Source organism: Trachypithecus francoisi, unplaced genomic scaffold (genome assembly GCF_009764315.1).
Source record: "Trachypithecus francoisi isolate TF-2019V2 unplaced genomic scaffold, Tfra_2.0 Contig01474, whole genome shotgun sequence".
Taxonomy (NCBI): Eukaryota; Metazoa; Chordata; class Mammalia; order Primates; family Cercopithecidae; genus Trachypithecus; species Trachypithecus francoisi.
Genome location: NW_022681435.1, coordinates 6,859,552 through 6,882,601, shown reverse-complemented (window position 1 = coordinate 6,882,601; position 23,050 = coordinate 6,859,552).

The window sequence follows — 23,050 nt, the reverse complement described above, 5'->3', positions numbered from 1 at the left end:
TCTCAAATGCCTGATCTCAAATGATCTGCCCACCTAGGCCTCCCAAAGTGCTGGGATTACAGGCATGAGCCACCACACCTGGCCCACATTAACTACATTTCCTGATGATTAAATCTATATTTCAATGATTTTAATGCTTTCTTTCAGTTGCTTTATGTTGCAGTAACCCATTACATTTTATTTTTATTCAATAAATCTCATTTCTGTAATATATTTTGAGTACTTTACTAATACATAGTTGGTAAATAGTAATGAAGACTTTCTTATGTGATAATTTTTTCTTCAGGTGCCAAGTCTCATGAACCACAAATTAGCTCAGCATATAATTTCTGGCAATAACTTTTTCTCATTGAAGTTCTATAGACTTTGAACCATTACTGGGATCTTACATTATGGGAAAAAGTCTGATAAGAGGTCAAAGTGTCTTCTTTTGTGAATAAACTGATTTTAACACTTGGTGTATGTACCAGTGAAAGTCTCTAGAGCATAATTAACCCTCTTAGCTTGTATTAATTTAGGCTCCCACATAGGAATATCTTCTTCTATTATATTTTATTATTGTCTTTTTTTAAAAAAGTGGTTTTGCCCGAGGAACACCAAGGATCCATCTGTATGTTTTTGGTTGGGCTCTCCACCTTATCTATTATAGCCTTTATTATTTGTATGATTTGTTCTTCATAATCTATATTCTGCAGGATTTTTTTCAAGCATTTCATCCATAACATGGTTTTATTTTTTCTGCTATTTCTTGTTAAGGACTAGTATTGTCTAGTTGTTTTTCTTTTTCATCTCAAACTATTTTTTTTTCTTCAACAAATGTGTGAGTGCATTCTATTGCCCTAGGAACACCAGTTAACAAAATGGTCAAACATCCTTGCACTGAGGGAACTTATATTCTATGGCTAGAGAGAGATTTAAAAAAACATAAATGTGTACTATATCAGACGGTAGTATTTAGGAGAGAAAAAAGTAGGTAAGAAAGCTGGGGAGTGTTATGACTGGAGATTGGCCTCATCCCAAAGGTAAATTTTGAGCAAAAACTTGAAGGAGTTGAGCAAACAGTGTGATAACAATATCTAAATAAAGAGCATTGCAGATAGAGGAACAAAGAAAAAAGTTTGAAGATGGGATGGTGTCTAACTTGTTCCAGTGATAGCAAGGAGGCCAGGGATTCTGGAACAGGAAGACCAAAGGTAAGAGTAATATGAGAATAAAGAGTAACAGAGATGCTGACTGTGTAGGGCTTTCTAAAGCACAGTAAGAATGTAGCTATCTAGCCATGTAGCTATCTCTCTCTGTCCCTACCTGTCACTCACTCTTGAAAGGTAAATGAGATGTGATATTCACTCTAAAATAGTGCGTATGAATTCTTCTTGTGTTCCCTCAAAAATTATCAAAATGCTACCGGAATTCTCTCTTAAATCTTAAGCTGGAGCACTGATAAATCATCAGACTAAAAGGAATGTGATAGGAGCTAGAACCATGAATCAACCCAAGGGTTTACCTCTACATGGCAGTTTCTTCACTGTTTTTATGGACGCACTGTACCAAGGACCAACTTTCCATTTGGGTCCAGCCAGGAATTATGTTGCATGGTGAGATGTTTCTCTTTCCAGATCTTGTTGTCTGCCTTAGGAAATATCTTCAGTAGCATAAGGGATAAGCTGTGTCCCAGGACAACCCTATTATTCCCAGGTTTGGAGTGGCCACTAACTGCTATTGCGACAAAGCAATCTCCTCAACCCTCACCCCATATTCTTCCTTCACTTGGTCATTCAAATTAAGAACTGTGTTAAAATTTACTTTCTTCATTTCCAGTGTCATTGTACTTCCTTCAAAGGAGGAAGAGCAAAAAATTGTCTTTTAGTGTTTTCTATAATTGTCGGAAGAACTCTTAAATCTTGTGTAATGTTTATTCTTGAATTTTATGTTTTCTGGATGGTATCTTCCAAAGCTCACAGCAGTATCATTTAGATGTTTAAGTTGAATTCTGTTGTATGAATGTGTGTATGTGTAGAGGGATGGAGGGTGGTAGAGAAAACAATATAAGGATAGTTAGGCATTTGTATAAAATTTGTATTAGTTTTCTATTGCAGCATAACAAATCAACATTATTTTAGTGGCTTAGAGCAACACATTTATTATTTTAGAGTTTCCATAAGTTGCAAATCTGGGCACAGCTTGGCTGGGTCCTCTTAGCTGCTTTGTGTCCTGTAAAGCTGTAATCAAGATTTTTATTAGCCTGCTTTCTCATCTAGTAGCTTGACTGGGGAAGAGTTGCTTCTAAGCTTATTCAAATTGTTGGAAGAATTCATTGTCTTGTGACTGTGTGAGGGCACCAGCTCTTTAGTGGTTGTTATCTTTATGCCAAACTCAGGTCCTAGAGGCTTCCCATAGTTTCTTGATATGGGAAGTGTGGCTGCCTACTTCATTAAGGCTACAAGATGAATCTCTGCCCTCGAGGGAGGTCAAATCTTTTTTCAAGGACCTTCATCTAATAAGGCTCATCCAGAAAAAATGTCCCTTTTGATTAATCGCAAATAAACTGATTTGTGGACTTCATCTGTCTTTAAAATCTCTTTATCTTTGCCATCTTCTATTGGCCAGAAGGAATTCACAGTTCCCATCTCCACTTAAAGGAGGGCATTTTTTAAGATGTAAATACCAGAGAGAGAAATAGTAGGGGACTTAGAATTCATCCTACCACATCAACCCACAATTGTCCCCAGATGTATCTTAAAATATATGTATTATGACATATATCTAAAATTAAAATTTAATTTTAAGTTAAATAGTGGAAAATATTTTAAGAGGAGATCAGCTTATTTTTCATAGCAAAAGTTAATAATTATGTATACTTTTCAAAACTTCACTCAGCTTTCTAAAATAAAACATTTTATTGAAAATATACTCATCAACTTCCATTAAATAGTTAGGAACTATTCTAGTTTTATTTCTTTAGTACTCTTACGGTTTCATCATCTAACTTATTTTTTCAGGCTAAATTCCAAGTACACTGTCTCCATGCTCCTCAAAACACACATTATTTTCCAGAGCATAAAAACACAGCACTAAAAGAATGATCCATTGCAGATTTGCCTCCCTCCCTCCCTCCCTCCCTCCTTCCTTCCTTCCTTCCTTCCTTCCTTCCTTCCTTCCTTCCTTCTTTGTTTCATCTTTCTTTCTTTTCCTTTCTTTCTTTCCATATCTCACTCTGTCACCAGGCTGGAGTGCAGTGGTATGATCACAACTCACTGCAGCCTCAACCTGCCAGTCTCAAACAGGTATCTTACCTCAACCTCTTGAGTAGCTGGAACCACATGTGCATACCACCATACCCACCTAGATTTTCTTGGTTGTTGTCAAGATGAGGTCTCCCTATGTTGCCCAGGCTGGTCTTGAACTCCTGGGCTCAAGCGATCCTACCACCTTGGCCTTGCAAAGTGTTGGGATTACAGGCATGAGCCACCACACCTGGTCTATGCATTAATTTCTAAAAAATAGTTTATTTAAGTATGTTGGGTTTTTCTGTTGTTTGATTTTGGTTTATTTGTTTTTACCTGTGACTCTACCGGGTCATTGACTATTCTTTTATATACTTATTTTGAAATTTTGAGAAATGGGAATAGACAATTAGGATAAGATATGAAAATCAGAAATATTTGTATGAACTTTGACAAGCAGAGGAAAGATGATAAACTACTTTTTTGATAAGTTTGCCTTCCCTTTCCCATATTGTGCTTCAAGGATAAATCAACATTATAAGCTGAATTACTACTTGTGTTTTTAGACACCTAATAAATGCATGAATAAAAACTTTTATAATGTTCTTTATCATATTTTAAGAATGGAAGCAAGAGACAAGAACAGAATATATGCTATCCAGGTTCTTAATTTATCACCAGCTAGAATTGCAATAGAATCTAATATTTGCCAGTAAAACCAATGTTTTTAGAAGTCAGAAACTCAGGTGGACCACTAGAAGTCTCGCTTTGCCAAAGTGGTTGAAATTGCCCCTGATTCAAGTCAGCTAATGCTAGTAAGACTTTTAGAAGTAACTGGCTTCAGGCAAACCCCTCTGATCTTTCTATTGTCCTGACTTGCCAGTAGGAAGGGTGCAGGAAGTTATGGTGTTCATTAAGAAAAGTGCCTTTCAAATCTCTCTAGACTCTAGCCTCAAGTGAACTGACTGCAAGCTTGTCTGTTTTAATGTTGCAAAAGAACAATTTTTGTAAGAAAAAGCAAACAACTTTAACAGCAGGTGGCTGAAGCATAGCCTTCAGAAAGCTGTTAAGAACCATTTTTGTCTGTGAAATAAAACATGGTTGCGAGCGATGTTATTTGCACTCATTGATTCAGTGAAAGAAGTCACCTTATGTTTAATTCAAATTGCAGTCCTGACATGGACAGGCTTAAAACAATCATGTTTTACAAATCCATTTGTTTAAATGATTCTCTTTTTGGCTGTTCACACTGTGCCCTGTGTTGTTATATTATCACTCACTGCAAGTGCTATTTAAAGAAGTGGGAAGCCAACAATACACATTGCTTTAGGCGGCAGAGATTAGACTTAGTAGAGTAAGGCAAAACGTAGTAGGTGAGTGTTAATTTCATAATGCGCCTTTGTATTTCTTCAGTCCACTTCAATCGTTACTCTCCCTTTCTGTCCCTATTGGTGGATTTAGTGTGCACCCATATATGCAGTTACGATGACCATATTTCTTTTTTTTTCTTTTGGGGTTGAGATGCAGTATAATATGCTAAAAATCTTTCAACTAATTTTTATTTTAGTTCTATCTATGTTGGGCATCACAGTGCTTTTCAAAATCTCAATTTCATTCTTTAGATGCCAAAGCTCTGTACTGGCTGAAAAAAAAATGCCTGTCAAAACATTGACAAGATGCGGTAGACCATAATTCTCTGCAACCCAATTATTCTTACCATTTAAATCAGGAAACTCTCCTTGAAATTGCTGTAGATTAAGTTTTGGCCGATTTTATAGAAGTAATTTTGATCTTGGGAACATCCAAGGAAGCTCCTCTGATTGCATTTGTGAAGTTCTCCGAATATGAGTGGAGAGAAAGGTTAAATAAACTCTCTCAGATTTTAAAAATTAAGAAGTAAAAGTGAACCTTGTTTGTATGTGTTTTAAAATTCCAGTCAGAAAGGATAGCTGATCCATGTGCATGGAATTAGGAACCCTAGACTCATGATACCTGGTGGAATTGGAGGGAGCCGGATATGAAGTCCCGATGTTAGTTAAACAGGGAAGAGCACCAGGAAAGAACTGCATCGTACAGATAAACTGAGTGAATATTAGATACAGAACTCAGATTCAGGAGGTGTCCACAGTTACCTAGAATGGTGCTTGCTTGCCTTCTCTTACTTCTTTTTTTTCCTCTTGCTGGGTCAAAGACATCAGTCCCCTGGAGCCCAATAAACCCCAGAAAAATCACATATGTACAGCTTTTTGAAAAAGCAGTGGCTTTAGTGTCAGATAAATCCAAGTTTGTATCCTAAATCTTCCACTTCCCTAACTGCTTGGCTGGCTCTGGGCAATGGGCAAATTGCAGGAATCTCAGGTTCTTAATCTGTACAAACAGAGATAACATCTCCTTTACAGGTTTCTTGGGAAGAATTAAATAAAATAAGTTCCTCAGTCACCCAGAGGAATGCTCTATCATTTGGCTTCTTTTGTTCCTGAATCTACAAAGCTGAGAACTCAAGATCCTGGGGATCACTCCTCATGAGACCTCGTCTTAGTGCCCACCACACTTGCCATGACATCGACATAACACATGCAGCAAGTGCTATGCCCATCCTTCTCTCATCCGCAGTGGTGTGGATCTAACAGTGTCTTTTGAAAAATGAATGAGCTCTGAAGAAGTAAATGGAAGGCATAAGAAATATTCTAGCACTAGCAACAAATTTAACCTGAAATTCAGTTGTTTTCTTTGTTCTTTCTTTCATTGAGCAAATCATCTCTTAGCATCGCCAATGCACACGTGGATAATTGTTTTAGGAGACACAAAAAGGAATCAGCATATACTTGCAGTCTAATACATGAACTAATATATGTAAATAAGAAAATATTAAAGATGTGAGAAAATGTTAGGAGCCATAAGAGAAGTACTGATATATTTTATTAATTAGACAAAATGATTTAATATTAATGTACCATGCTTCCTAGGAGACTAGAATTCTGAACACTGAACTTATATTGAAGAAATGAAAAATCATGTCATTAATATTATAGCTGATTGTTTCCATGTCTCACCAGATCTTTAAGAGGCAGGGCATTGAATTTTTCCTTGCTTAAACCCCTCAGCATTTAGATCTTTGTATGTATCTTGCACATAATAGAAATCCAAAGCATAAATGAAGCAATGAATGAGTGAATGGAAAAAATGGGAATAAGAGGAAATTAATAAGGCAAAATGAAGACAGTATAGCCTTAATCAGCACAATTAGAAAAGATGACCCATCATGTTTTCCCCCCAATAAAAACTTACTAACTCATACCCTGTTCTAGGACTATGGCAGAATAAATCCTGGTTTTCATTTTCCAGGCAGCAATTTTTAAAAGACAGGCCTTATTCTCATAGAATTGGCAAGATAACTGATATGCTCCTCAATAAGCTGTATACATATGAATAAGTAGGTCTGTCCTCTATTACAGTATAAGTAAATGTAGAGCATTTTCTGAAACTGCCTTAAAACATTAAAACATCCTATTTCATAGCCAATGTTAATACCCTAGCTCTAATCATCTAAGTTTCAGTCAAATTGGAGGAACTAAAGTGACTCAAAATTGTAAGCATGTGGTTGTTACCCTGAAGACAAATATAGCTGTGATTGGGCATTCATTGTCTCTCAGCCAAAAGGTTGCCACTAAAATAAATTGAGAATGGAGATGTTGGCAGAGGTATCAAATGGATGGTTCACATGTTTGGAAAACCTCTGTTGACCCGTAAGCATCTATCTTGACAGATGAGAATGAGAGTGAAAAGAATCTTGGCTCATGTAAAGAAAGGTGCCCCTTTGAAGTCAGATTGTAGGGTAACCTCAATACAGCTAGTAAATCAGACCCAACTCTTTGGTTCTTCGAATTGCCTACCTAACTTCACTGGGGGAATGCATGCTGCAATACACAACTCCTACCAAGCTTCATTAATATTGTATAAGAGAAAACTGAACATAAATGTTTAGAAGGATTACATGCATAGAATCAAATGAACAAACACATGTAAAAAATTTGAAACAGTGCCTGCACAAGTAAGCAGTTATTAGTTTGACACACTTAAAAATGGTCACTTTAGTGAAATAAATCCTTTTCATTTTGGTTCTCTTATTTTGTTAGTTAATATTAAGCCAGTCAGTTTTTAAGTGAAAATGTGAACTTTTTACAAATTGGAAACATAATAATATAATTAGTATAATTTTATAATATGATTTTATATACTATACACTATAATTTTATAATATACCTTCTACTGTAAGATTTCTGAAATTTATTTTACACTTACAATAACCTTGTTAGGTGGGCAAGGAAAATTGTATTATGGCTTTATTTTTTTCTGTTGAACTGGAGTCTACAGGATTTTGTAGGGTTTGGAATTTTGAAAAATTTAAATGAGTTATTCAAGTATACACGATTTTTTTTTTTTTTTTTTGTCCTTTAGGACCCAGCTAAGAAAATAGTACATATCTCCCAATGACACATCTAGTGATCTTTCTACCACCTGGCTCACCTTATAATGGTGCAGCAAAGCAGGAATTTCTGTTTATTTGTTTTGTTTATAACTGAAAAAGCAAAATGGTATAATGAGAAGTGCTTTTGGGGAAACTAGACCTGGTATTAAATGATCTCTCTGCTACTGCAGTAATAATTATGATCACCTACTGATTACCCCTTACAAGTGAGATAACTCATTAAAAGTTTAGCTGATTTTTGAAACAATTCAACAATGAAAATGCTGTTGACGCTCACATTTTACAGATGGGGGAAATAAACTGATCCTCAAGAATTTTTTTTTTTTTTTTTGAGACGGAGTTTTGCTCTTGTTCAGGCTGGAGTGCCATGGCGCGATCTCCGCTCACCGCAACCTCCGCCTCCAGGATTCAAGGGATTCTCCTGCCTCAGCTTCCTGAGTAACTAGGATTACAGGCATGTGTCACCACACCCAGCTAATTTTTTTTTTTTGAAACAGAGGTTTGCTCTTGTCGTCCAGGCTGGAGTGCAATGGCGCAATCTCGACTCACTGCAACCTCTGCCTCCCAGGTTCAAGCAATTCTCCTGCCTCAGCCTCCTGAGTAGCTGGGATTACAGGCATGTGCCATCATGCCCAGTTAATTTTTTGTATTTTAGTAGAGATGAGGTTATACAATGTTGTCCAGGCTGGTCTCGAAATCCTGACCTCAGGTGATCCGCCTGTCTCGGCCTCCCAAAGTGCTGGGATTATAGGCATGAGCCACCGCGCCCGGTCAATTTTTTAATTTTAGTAGAGACAAGGTTTCTCCATGTTTTCAGGCTGGTCGTGAACACCCTACCCCAGGTCATCTACCCGCCTTGCCTCCCAAAGCGCTGGGATTACAGGCGTGAGCCACCAAGCCCAGACAATTTTTTTTTTTTCAATAGTAACTTTATAAAAGCGAAGGACCTGGGGTGATCTGGATCACAAACTGGTTCTTCTTGCATTTTGTTATTGTGATTCCTATCAGACTGTACGCTAACGCTCATACAATGTAACCTGCCTCATTAAACGTTAGTTTCTTCATTTGTAACATGATAACGATACTACTTGCTTTGCATGATTGCTATCAGCTATGATTTTAAAAGTGTCCAAAGAATTTACTACAAAGCCCTTCAATAGTAGATATTCTAAAACCCTGGTTGCTCTATCATTACCTTCCACGGATAATCGTATTATTTGAATAAGGTATAAGCCACTTAGTGCTTTCAAAAATTCTTACATTTGGCTACATTTTGCAGTGATTAGTCAAGTTTTTATTTTATATTGGAGTAGTAACAGATGGATACATTTTAGTGCTATACGATTTTTAGTATCAATTGTGAGAAAAATTGATGTGGACTCCAAGTTCTTAATTCTTCATTTTCATTAAGAAGGTCTCTTTAGATATAAACTTACCTATGTAAGAGCCAAGTACTTTCAGAAGCTATGCTGAAAATAAACATTTTAATCATGAAATTCTATAACTTCCACATTACTTGGCTGATTGTTGTCAAGCTTGTAGCTATCATTTCTTTGTGGAGTATGGTGAAATCAGAGCTGTTTCTAGATGGATACATGTTTCTTTGATAAAGTATTAGTACCAAAGAAAAACATACGGAGTTTTACGGATCTGCACAAGTCTGAGAGGCATCAGTTTGGTCTTCTTGAAACTGAATGAAATGTTCAATTTTAAGTAGAAAGAATGTTGGAAGTCATTAGGCATTTGATGTTTTTTCAATTGTATGTCGATACATTTTAATTAAGCCACTTTTACAAGTAATTCAATGCTGTCTCTATTAAAAACAATCACTGTCCTATTTAAATCTTTCAAAACTTGCTATTTATATATTGTTTATACTTGGAAATGCAAACTTTGGCCTGTTTCAATTATTATTGACATTTTTCAAATTAAATACTCATTTTCAACTCTGAGAAAATATGTCAAACGGACTCAAGGCAATGTGAAGCATTCAACTGGTTTATGAAGCAGGTTGAGGAAACCTCTCTCTCCAGATTGCTGCATTATATATGGATGTAACAATGCCCAAGCTTCACTTTAAAAAGTCATACGTTGTATACCATATTCAGCTAAAAACTATGAATTACACTCCCCCTCTGACACTCATCATGGAAATTCAGAGCTAATAAGCATGTCTTTGATCAACTAATCCAATAATTTTATTTTTACAGATGAAGAATCTAAGAAACAGAAGACTAAGTTAGAGTCACACAGATGATTAAACTATGAGCATCAACTAGAAGGCAGGTTTTTGTTTGTTTTTCATCTCTGTTATCTCCCATATACTAGACTGCTTCACATTTTGTAACAAAACAACTAATTTCCTCTTATACATAATAGGAGTACATAGAACATGCCACTCCAAAATAGCACAGTATACATTTTGACAATTCAACTCTCCAATTGTAAAACAGAGATTGGCAGAATCAATAAAATAATGACTCAACTACGTGTTGTCTACAAGAGACACTATAGTGTACACGGATTTCTCAAGTGCAAATAGCTTTCTCAAGTGTTGATATACTTCAGTATAGACTACACATTAGGCCACAAAACAAGTCAGCAAATTTTAAAAGATTGAAATCAAATATTTTTCAACCATAACAGATGAAACTAGAAATCAAGAACTAAAGGAAAATTAGAAAATTCGCAAATATGTAAAAATTAAGCAACATAACTAATGGATCAAAGGAGAAGCATCAAGGGAAATTAGAAAATACTTTGAGATGAATAAAAATGAAAACACAAAAGCAAAACTGTGCTTAAAATACATTGTAGTTTTAAAAGCCTACAATAAAAATAAAAATCTTCAGTTGAGAACATGTATTTTTTTTACATTAAGGAAGTATTATTCTACTTCCTTTTTTATTCAAAAGCACAAACTAAACCCAAAGCCATCAAAGGGAAGGAAATAATGAAGATGACAGTTAAGATAAACAAAATAGAAAAACAATAGAGAAAAATCAATGAAACCAAAACTTGGTTCTTCAGAAAGATCAATAAAATTGGCAAACCTTTAGGTAGATTAAGAGAAAAGAGAGAAGAATCAAATATCTAAACTCAGAGGTTGAAGTGGGGATATTGCTAATAATTTTACAGAAATAATAAAAGGACTGAAACTAGTATGAACAGTATTATCATAACAAGTTTGGTGAACCAGATGAAGTGGACAAAACCCTAAAGGCACACAAACTACAAAACTGACTCAAGAAAAGATAGAAAATCTGAACAGACATGTAAAAAGTATAGATATTGAATTAGTACCCATAAACTTCCCAATAAAGAGAACCCAAAGACCAGATGGCTTCAATGGCCAGTTCTGCCAATTATTTAAATAATTAACACCAATCCTTAAACTCTTAAAAAAAACAAATGGAAGCAGAGGTGAAACTCTTTAACTCATTCTATGAAGCCAGCATTACTTTGATACCAAAACCAGACAAAGGGACCTCAATAAAACAAAACTGTAAATAATCTGTTTATAAATATAGGTGCAAAAAATCCTCACAACATACTATCAGACTGAATCAAACAGCATCTTGAAAGATTTATACACCATGACCCATGGGATTTATCATAAGAATGCAAGACATTAATCAATGTAATACATTATGTTAATCAAATGAAGGGGAAAAGCATGCTCAGTTCAATAGATGTGAAAGCTTTTGACAAAATTCGACACCTTTTCACTACAAAAACACTTCACAACACAAACAAAAAATAGGAGGTAATTTCCTCAAACTGATAAAAGCCGTGAATGAGAAACTCACAGCTAACATTATACTCAATGGTGAAAGTCTGTATATTTCCGTCCTAAGATCGGGAACAAGACTAGGATACCCACTTCCGCCACTCCATTCAACACTGAACCGGAAGTCCAATTTCGTTTCCTGTCCCATACATAGATGCTTATAGATTAATCTGGGATTTGATCACTGTCTTATGTTGTAATGCCACTCTCGTAGCTATGATGCACTGCTTTTGATCTGTTTTGTGCACGCCCAGCTTGGGGCTGAAGTTTTTATTTGTTTCTATGTGTAGAATTAAAGAGTCTCCTCCAGTTCTCAATTCTATGGGATTTTGCATTCACTATTCAGTTCCCAGAGGCTAGAGAAATTTGAAGTTTTTCTTTTTCTTTTTCTTTTTTTTTTTTTTTGAGGTGGAGTCTAGCTCTGTCGCCCGGACTGGAGTGCAGTGGCCGGATCTCAGCTCACTGCAAGCTCCGCCTCCCAGGTTTACGCCATTCTCCTGCCTCAGCCTCCCGAGTAGCTGGGACTACAGGCGCCCGCCACCTCGCCCGGCTAGTTTTTGTATTTTTTAGTAGAGACGGGGTTTCACCGTGTTAGCCAGGATGGTCTCGATCTCCTGACCTCGTGATCCGCCCGTCTCGGCCTTCTCACACTGCTCTGGGGTTCCACATAACTCAGGTCACACTCAAGGAAAAATGATGAGAGAAAAGAGAAAGAAAAAAACAATGTGGATATTCCTCATAGTCTTTCAACTATAGGATTGCCTTTTTTCTTATGTTTGTTTAAAGAGAGGGGTTTTCTCTCAGGTTTTAAGTGCCATTACTATACCTCCACCTCACTTCCACTACAGTACAGATTCCTTATTGGGACAACTCCCAGGGCAGGCCTGAGGAGACAAAAGAAAAGAAAAAAAATTAAAAAGAGAACTAGGCTGTCCTATCTATACACTCCAACTACCAGGGTCCTTTTTTTCGGTTCCTCTGGCCAGAATTAAATGGTTCTTGGAGATCTGACTGCGGGTATCTGCTGCAGTGGAGCAAAGGTCACTTTTGTGGTAATACAATCTGAGAAACTCACCCCTGTTAGAGGTCATTCCTCATGTTTGGCTCCTTTTCCTATTCTGTTACTGTTACTATTTCAGAGTTCCCAGATGATTGCTTTTTTTTTTTCTTTTGTATTTTGTCCAGAATTTTTAGTTGTAATTAGCAAGAGACACGTGTCATAGTAGATTTACCCCTTCTTTGCTGGCACTCTTTGGTGCTATGACTTAGACTTTTAAGACATATATATATTTGGACATACTAAAAAAATGTTTTTGCTATTGCAAATTCTATCTTTTCTAAATAATATACTTTTAGCTGTCAATTTCTAGTGTATAAAATGCATCTGATTTTTGAGTGTGGATCTAATATGTAGTATATCTGCTTAATTCTATTATTAATTATAACACTTTATTTCTAGATTCCCTTCCTGAGACAATAACACTACCTCTTATGAAAGTTACTTTAATGTTTTCTAATGTTTATAATGTTTTTTTTATTATTTTAATTCACTGGGTAAGACTTTCAGTTTGGGGATTTATATAAACAGACAGGAAACTTCCTGCTGAAATTCAGATTTTAAAATAAGTGTTTCAAAGGTTTAATTGAAGTTTGCTTTACTATGTGGAATATGCCATTTTCAGATTTGTGGTTTACTACTTTTTTCTATATTGTGGAGAACAGGTATTAAACTATCATGAATTGCATGATATCATCTTTGTTTTGTTATTTTCCTCTAATCTTTGAAAAATTGTTTAATTGCAAAAATTCATCAGTTTCTATGTATGACAAATATATTTATTGTATATATAGTTATTGTGTATAGCATGGTATTTTGAAATATATCTACATCCTGGGATGGATAAATCAAACTAAGTAACACATGCTTTACCTAACACACTTATCATTTTTTGTAGTGAGAACACTTAAAATCTATTCTCGTGGTAATTTTCAGAAATACAATACATTGTTATGAACTATAGTGACCGTCTTGTACAATAGGACTCTTAAGCTTACTACTCCTATCTAGCTGAAATTTTGTATTCTTTAACTAATATCTTTCCTCCAACAGCCCCAGACCCGGTCACCATCACTCTAGTCTTTGCTTCTAAGTGTTCAACTATTTAGATTCCACATACAGACATACCCTGGTTTACAACAGGTTGAGTTACTGTTTTTTGACTTTAAAGATGGTGCTGCAAAAAGGATACACATTCAGTTAGAGTCTTATTGTACTTTAAGTACCCATACAACCATTTCTTGTTTCACTTTCAGTATAGTATTCAATAAATTACATGTGATATTCAATACTTTCTTATAAAATAGGCTTCGTTAGATGATTTTTCCCAAATGTAGGCTAATGTAACATTTAAGGTAGGCTAGGCTAAACTATAATGTTTGGCAAGTTAGGTGTATTAAATGTTTTTTTGACTCATGATATTTTCAACTTAACACAGGGTTTATCAGGACATAATCCCACCTTAAGTCGGGGAGCATCAGTAAAAGTGAGATCATGTAGTGTTTGTCTTTCTGTGCCTGGCTTATTTTGCTTAGAAAAATGTCTTACAAGTTCATTCATGTTGTGTCAGATGACAGGATTTCTTTCCTTTTTAAGGCCAAATGGTATTTCATTGTGTATATATACAACACTCTCTCTATCCATTTATCTGTTGATGGATACTTAGGTTGATTCTGTATCTTGGCTATTGTGAATAGTGTTGTAACTAACATGGGAGCATTGCTGTCTCTTCAACATACTGATTTTATTTCCTTTGGACATATAACCAGATGAGGGGTTGCTGGACTGTACAGTCGTTCTCTTACTGACTTTTTGAGGAATTTCTATACTTTTTCTATAATTTCTCTACTAATTTACATTCTCACCAATAGTGTACAAGGCTTCCTTTTCCTCTATATCCTTTCCAACACATACCTCTTGATTTTGTGATAGTAGCCATTCTAATGGGTATGAGATGATATCTAATTGTGATTTTAATTTGCATTTCCCTGATGATTCATGATTTGGGGCTTTTATAGTGTACTTGTTGATTGTTTTTATTTCTTCTTTTGAGAATTATCTACTGAGATGCTTTGCCCATTTTAAAATCAGGTTGTTTTCTCGCTATTGACTTGTATGGGTTCCTTATATACTTTGGATATTAACCCCTTACAAGATGTTTGCAAATGTTCTCTTCCATTCGGCAGGCTGTTGATTGTTCATTTGCTGTGTAGATGCTGTTTGGTTTTAGGTAGTCTCATTTTTTTTCTACTTTTCTCTTAATCTCTTAATGTGAGAAATTATCTTCATAGACTTTCAGTAGGTTTTCTACTTTGAAATCCCTCCTTCATTCTTAGGATAATTTTACTTTGGTGAATATTTATATATTTTTATGTACATGTACACACAAATATATAATGTACATTATATATAATAAATATATCACATAATTATATATTATATGAATATAATAATGGATGTGATAGAATCTTTTGTATTCCGCATACATGAGTCCTGGCTGTCCCCCACAGTGCCGTTTCACAGGGGCTTTCTTGTCTTTTGTAACAGATAGTAGAAGGTAAGAGAGTGTGGAAGCACCCATGTGGAAAGTTTTGAGGGAGAAGACTTGGAAGAGGTTCTTATTCTCACAGTTCATTGGCTAAAACATAATCAATAACAGATACCTAAGGAAGTACGAGATGTGGAGTCATTTCAGGCCCAAGAAGAAACAGAAACAGATCTTGGTGAGTATTTAACAGTCTCTTCCATAGTGTTAATCTTGTTCTTTTAATTTACAATTTTAATCCATATGTATTTATTATGGTTGTTGGTGTATTTGGCTTCATTTCTCTCCTGACATTTTACATTTTATTTATTTTATTTTTATGTTTTTTTATTCTTGTGTTTATTTTTTCTCATTACTTTGGAAATTAGGTACTCTTATTCTATTATTTTAGTTTATCACCTTATATTAATACTTTATATATCTAATTGTATTAAACATTTTTACTCTTCTCCCAAACAATTTTATAATCATAGAAAGTTTTAAATCTAGTTATCCCCATATTATAAGTGATCGTTATCTAGAATCTTTATTTTATCTTATATTTTCACTATCAAATTCAACATAATGATTATTTGCTCTGAGAAATACTTGGAAAGTATTCACCCACATTTTAAACATTTCTTTATCTTTTTTGTTTGTTTCTCAGACCATCCTGTTGGGGGCTGTATCTTCTTTCATATATATATGGAATATACATTATTTATGTATTATATTTTATATAAATATATATCATATTATATATATTCCATATATATATATTTTTTTTTTTTTAACAGAGACCAGGTCTTACTATGCTGCCCAGGCTGATGTCAAGCACCTGAGCTCCAGTGATCCTCCTGCCTTGGCCTCCCAACATGCTAGAATTACAGGTGTGAGCCACCACTCCCAGGCAAAGTTCACTTTAAAAAATTTCCTTCAGTGTCTAATTTACTGAAGTTCACCCTTTAATACTGTCTCTAATTTTTAACTGTTATGCATTAACTGTGTGTGTCCTTTTCATCCTAAATACAACTGACTTTTCATTCTATATTTTATTCTTTATTGTGTGAAAAGGGCAGAGGTAGGAGAGAAATGTAAACTACTATTATTTCAACATTTATTCCCAAAGTACTTTCATCCATATTTACATTTAATTTCCAAGTGTCTTGAGACAGTGAAGTACAGTAATGAACAGGACACAGGTTTTGCCCTCAGACAGACCTATTTTGAATATTGGCTCTAGCACTTACCATTGGTGTTAATGGAGAAGTTTCTTGACTTCCCAAATTCACTTACCTTACGTTTAAAATGCAGACAGTGGTACCAAACTTAGAACATTAGTGATTGGTAAAAGAGATAATGTATTCAGAATGTGTGTTTCACAGCACTTGGCAGAAAATAGCTCCCATTTATTGAGTGCTTATTATGATGATGCTGATATAAAAAGTCCTTCTGTATCATCAAAGATTTAATTCCCTGGAACATTAGTGATCCTACTTTCCCATATCTATAGAATAATTAAATTTCCTAAGGCATGTGTGTATGGTTCTCATTGTTTTATGTGCTCGTGGTAGAAAACTTAGGGAAAGACAAGTCCATCTTGAACTCTAGCCGTACAATGGTGTATTCATTCCTACTTCACTTGAGTATATGTAGTCTACAAAACGGCTATACTTTAAGTTATGGTTTTGCTGATAATGTTTGAATTCTGTTTAAAATAGTGAGAAATGACAATAATATTTTACTGGTATATAATGTAATCTCTTACTGCATTCTCTGTTTTGCTTCTTTATTAAGATAAAATCAACAGTTGAAAGAAACAATATTAAGTGTATAGCTCAATGTTTCTACATTTGTGTATGATGTAGATCAAAATATAGGACATTTTCAGCATATAAGAACGTTTATTCGACCGGGCGCGGTGGCTCACACCTGTAATCCCAGCAGTTTGGGAGGCCGAGGCGGGCAGATCATGAGGTCAGGAGATCGAGACCATCCTGGCTAACATGATGAAACCCCGTCTCTACTTAAAAAAAAAAAAAAAAAAAAAAAAAAAATAATAATAATAATAATTAGCTGGGCGGGCGGGCATAGTGGTGAGCGCCTGTGGTCCCAGCTGCTCAGGAGGCTGAGGCAGGAGAATGACATGAACCCGGAGGCGGAGCTTGCAGTGAGCCGAGATCCTGCCGTTGCACTCCAACCCGGGCGACAGAGCGAGACTCCGTCTCAAAAAAAAAAAAAAAAAAAAAATTTTTTTTCATGCCTTCTCCCAGTCAATGTCCCTAAAGGTAACAATGCCTTTTTGCTTCCAGTGATAGATTAATTTTGCCTATTTTATTTATTTATTTATTTGAGACGGAGTCTTGCTCTGTCGACCAGGCTGCGGTGCAGTGGCGCCATCTCAGCTCACTGCAATCTCCACCTCCTGGTTCAAGCGATTCTCCTGCCTCAGCCTCCTGAGTAACTGGGACTAAAGGAGCCCTCCATGATGCCTGGCTAATTTGTTAGATATTTTTTAGTAGAGACAGGGTTTCACCCTGTTGGCCAGGCTGGTCTCGAACTCCTGACCTCAGATGATCCTCCACCTCAGCCTCCCAAAGTGCTGCAATTACAGACGTGAGCCACTGCATCTGGCCTAATCTTGCCTATTTTTGAATTTAACAGAAATGGAACCACACAATGTGTATTAATTTTGTCTATAATATTTATTTATGTTGTGTTTATTGTTAGGTTTACTCTTTTATATGGCTATGAAGTGTTCCATTGCATGAGTATATAATTATTTTATCTACCTGATGGACGTTTGGGTTGTTTCCAGTCTTGAGCCATTACATTTAGTATATTCATTACTCAATTCCAATCTGGCCAGACTTCTAAGTGAACAATATTCTCCACTCACAACATGCTGATTCTCCATTCGCTGATCACTGTCTGTACCCCCTTCCCTTTTCATATGCTGGTTATTTTCTAAGAATATCTCCTTTCTTCTGATTATTAAAATCTTAAGTGATGCCAAGTTCCACTCAGGTTGGGGCCAAATGTGAGGGATGAGCAGGGAAGGGACCCAAGACCGTTTACCATAAAATTGTTTCTAATAATGACCATGTGCTTAGTCAACACCATCTTTATCATCACCTTTAATAACAGCAAGGAAATATTTATTATGATTTCTATATGTAGAATATGGAACACTGTGTTAGATAATCGGGGGGGAAAAAGACATTTTCTCAAGAACATTACAACACACATGGACAGACAGAAGCTTATATAAATTGTTATTGATCTGCCATATGCTGAAGACATATAACAGATGGTAAGTGGTTTAGAAGTTAAAAATAAGGAACCATTCACAGAGGGGCTGGAGATAGGTCATTATGGAGAATTACAGGAGCTGGGGCCGTATGAAAACAAGAAAAAATATTTCAAGGAAGTGGAAATAACACAAATGAAGTCTTTGCTTTATAACATGTCCAGAAAATAATGAATCAACTAACAGAATTATGTAGGGAAGTAGTGAAACACAAGATTGGAAAGAAGACTAGGAAATGAAGTTTTAACAGACTTGTAGGCCAAGTATTAATAGTTAGTGTAAGCTTTATCATCAGGAAGTAGAGTGACATTCATGACTTTGCAGCAAGAGAGCAATTGGAACAAGGTAATATTTTCCAGCAAGATAAAGATATAATTAATATGTAGAATGGGTTGGAGTGATAAAACCAAAGTATAAAAGAAAAAGTGATAACAATAATCTGCATAAGAGATGTTAAAACTTTGGAATGTGCTAGTAATATTGAAAATGAAAGAAAGAGAGAAGGACTTTACACTAAAAAAATCAACGAAGTTTAGTAAATAACTGATGTAGAAGGAGGATTTTTAAAAAGTTGATCTCATGGGGGTAGAGAGTAGAATGATAGCAGAGGCTTGAAAGGATATGGATGTGTTGGGAGAGGGGAATGAAGAGAGGTTGGCTAATGCTCTAACTGAATGTTCTATCCACTCTTCATACAGTTAGATAACATACAGTTAGATAGAACATTAACCACCATACATTTGGATAGAAGGAATACACTGTAATGTTTGATAGTAGAATAGAAGGACTACAGTTAACAACAATGTATTGTATATTTCAAATTAAGGAGAAAAGAGAACTTGAAGTGTTCCCCACACATAGAAATGATAAATGCTCGAGATGATGGATGCCCTAAATACACTGACTTGATTATTACACATTCTATGCATGCAACAAAATATCACATGTACCCCGTAAATATGGACAATATTTACCAATTCTTTTTAATTTAAGAGTCAAGTATGACTCCCAGGTATTACTGGAAGACTGGAAGCATAATGGTACAAAGGACTAACATTTGATCTCTTGGAAGAACTACTAATCTTGTAAAACATAATAATGTTGGTTTTAGATGTATTGAATTTCACGTAACATAGGGAGTCCAGGAAATCATGAGCAGCAGGTAATAAGAGAAGTGAGACTAATAATAAAGTGGATAGTTAGGGTTGGAGTTGTGTGGATAATCTATAAGGATTTTAGAGCTGAAGCTTTGCAAGCGATCGAGGGCAACAGCAGGGTGAGGCGAGTGAGTATGAAGAGCAAGAAGAGTAGAAAACCAGGAACTTAGACTTTAGAAAGTAAGAGAGTGAAAGAAACAGAAAAGGGCAACCTTTTACTTACAAAGAGTTAATGCTGCTGTGAAAAGTACATTAGTTATAATAGTACCTACTTTGTGTACTGGCAAATATGACTCATTTTTTTCATAAATTTGCATCCCATTTGTAAAAGGGAGGCATTTCCCATACATGTTAACCGCCACAGAACCTATGGCACTAAGAAATTTCTTTTTTTTTTTATTTTTTTTTTAAATTTATTTATTTATTTATTTATTTATTTTTTGAGACAGAGTCTGGCTCTGTCGCCCACGCTGGAGTGCAGTGGCCGGATCTCAGCTCACTGCAAGCTCCGCCTCCCGGGTTTACGCCATTCTCCTGCCTCAGCCTCCCGAGTAGCTGGGACTACAGGCGCCTGCCACCTCGCCCGGCTAGTTTTTTGTATTTTTTAGTAGAGACGGGGTTTCACTGTGTTAGCCAGGATGGTCTCGATCTCCTGACCTCGTGATCCGTCCGTCTCGGCCTCCCAAAGGGCACTAAGAAATTTCTGACATGTTTGATCTTAAAGATGAAGTCTTCAGTTCTTCATACTTTAACAAGTTTTGATTTTTAGCCTTGTTTCATACCCATACTGCATTCAGTTTTCTTATTTTTCATAAAAAGGAGAAACATGAACTGGAGCTGAAAAATGCATTTTACATAATCCAATTGATTTTAAACTCTGCCATTTGATAGGTAGGCAGAATGCCCTAACAACATTGCTACGGAGTTCTCTAATTTGTTTTTTTCAGCTTCATGCTGCAAGCAATTTGTCACCTCAAATTCTAATAGAACTTTCACATCTTGAAATGAGAGATGGAAGCAGCCTTGTAGATCATCATGGTTACAGAAGGAAAGAGTTTTAGACAAGGTCTTATAAAATTTTAAATTGATCCTGCATTTGACCTTAGACAAAAAGTCAAAAATGAACAACTAGGTACTGCACTCACATGAAAGGAAATATCTCATCAGTAAACAATAAATCTGTTCTTTAAATGCCAGTTTTAACAGGTCCATGTAATGCTTGAAGCCAGCAATCAGTCAATTTTAAGGTCATTGTCAAACAGCAAAAAGGAATTCAACATTCGCATATCAAAACATATATTGTTGTAAAACATGAAACTTCTTGATATTTTTATTTGTAACAATAAAGTTGTTACATTTATATATTGGTATAGCTATAGGAGATTTGGGGATTTTGTAAATATACAACTGAGTAATATGAATGTTCCATTGTTTTGTTTCTGCAATTAAATTTTCAGAAACTATTGTTGGCCAATCAGTATGTTATTGGCAATAATCTTTTTCATCCCAGAATAAATAAGAAATCGTGTTTGCATGGCACTCATGCTAGAGAATGAACACTGGGATTTAGATGATTATAATTTTTAACTGTGGAAGATAAATAATCTGCTGGATAAAAAAAATAATGTTAGAAGCAGACAGAGCTGTGTTTTCAGGTACTGACTCTAGCAGGAATTTCAACCCGGGGAAGGTATGATTCTCAGTTTTCATGTCTGTAATATCATGAAATCTACCTACATGTTTGTTGTGAAGAAAAAGAGAGATAAAACATGCAAGTTATCTAATATCTAGTAAGAGCAACAGTTGCTTTTATTGTTGATGTTTAGTCATTCATCAGTTTTATATGACAGTGGGTACGTACTACGATCTGAATTTGTATCCTCACAAAATTCATTTGTTGAAGTTTAATCCCCAGTGTGGTAGTAGGAAGAGGTGTGCTTTGGGAAGTGGTGAGGTCGTAGGGCTCTGACCTCATAAATGTGAGTAGTGGCCTTACATAAGAGGCCCAAGGGAGCTTGTTCACCTCTCCCGTGTGAGGACACATAGAAGGTGCCACCTATGAGGGAGAGGCCCTCAGCAGACACTGAATCTGCTGGCACCTAGATTTTGGACTTGCAAGTCTCCAGAACTCTGAGAAGCTCTGTTGTTTATAAATTATCAAGTCTAAGTTATAGCAGCCCTGACAGACTGAGATGGTGCATACAATAATATACAATTATCAAATCATTATACACACACACACACACATTTGAGACCAAGTCTTGCTCTGTCATCCAGGCTGGGGTGCAGTGGCACAATCTCGGCTCACTGCAACCTCCACCTCCCACTTTGGGAGGCTGAGGTGGGCGGATTACGAGGCCAAAAGATCAAGACCATCCTGGCCAACATGGTGAAACCCCATCTCTACTAAAAATACAAAAATTAGCTCGGCGTGGTGGCTCGCACCTGTAATTCCAGCTACTGGGGAGGCTGAGGGAGGAGAATCACTTGAACCCAGGAGGTAGAGGTTGCAGTGAGCCAAGATCATGCCACTGCACTCCAGCCTGGGTGACAAGGAAAAAAAAAAAAAAAAAAAGCAGGTCTGGCCGTGGGATAATTCTGGGAAAGCTTACAAAAGCCATGAGGATAATGAAAATCCGATGCTGTATTAGTAAGCTTAGACCACCCATAACAAAATACAACAGTCTTACAGTCTGGATTGCTAGGTCCTCACCTGGCCTTTCCTGGGGATGTATGGAGAGAGAGGAGGGGAGGGGAAGGAAGAGAGGGGAGGGGAGGGGAAGGGAGGGGAGGGGGGGGAAGGGAGGGGAGGGGAGGGGAAGGAAGGGGAGGGGAGGAGAGGGAAATAGTGCTCTGGTTTCTCTGAGAGAGAGAGAGAGAGAAAAGAGAAGAGAAGAGAAGGGAATTGGTGCTCTGGTTTCTCTTCTTGTAAGGACACCAATCCTATCAGACTACAGTTCCACCCTTGTGTCCTCAGTATCCTTAATTATCTTTTTATAAAGCCCTATGTATACAATCACAGTGGGGTTGGGGCTTCAGCATATCAGTGGGGTAATGGGGGGTGAGGACGGGAGAAATCATTTAGTTCCCAGTAGATGTTAAATATGGAAGGAGAACAATGTGTTAAATATGTTTCAGGACAATGATGATGTTTGAGGAAAGTCACTGGGGGAAACTATGATGACAAGACCTGAAATTGCCAACGTCTCCTAAATTGCTGAACATTACTTGAAACAGCCTGAAGTGTATGATATAGACTAAATAAGATGGGGTAAGAGGAAATTGAGGGTGTTGGACTTAATACCTATTAAATTTGGGAAGTAAGGCTGGGCATTGTAGTAGATAAGAGTTCAGCAGAACTGAATGATATCTTAGAATTAATACTGACTGAATTCCTTATAATGAATGACATTACCCAGTGTCCTCGTGTTGACTGAAAAAATAATACATGCATTTGAAAAATGAGAGAGCCACACTCTAATACTGAAATGATGTGACT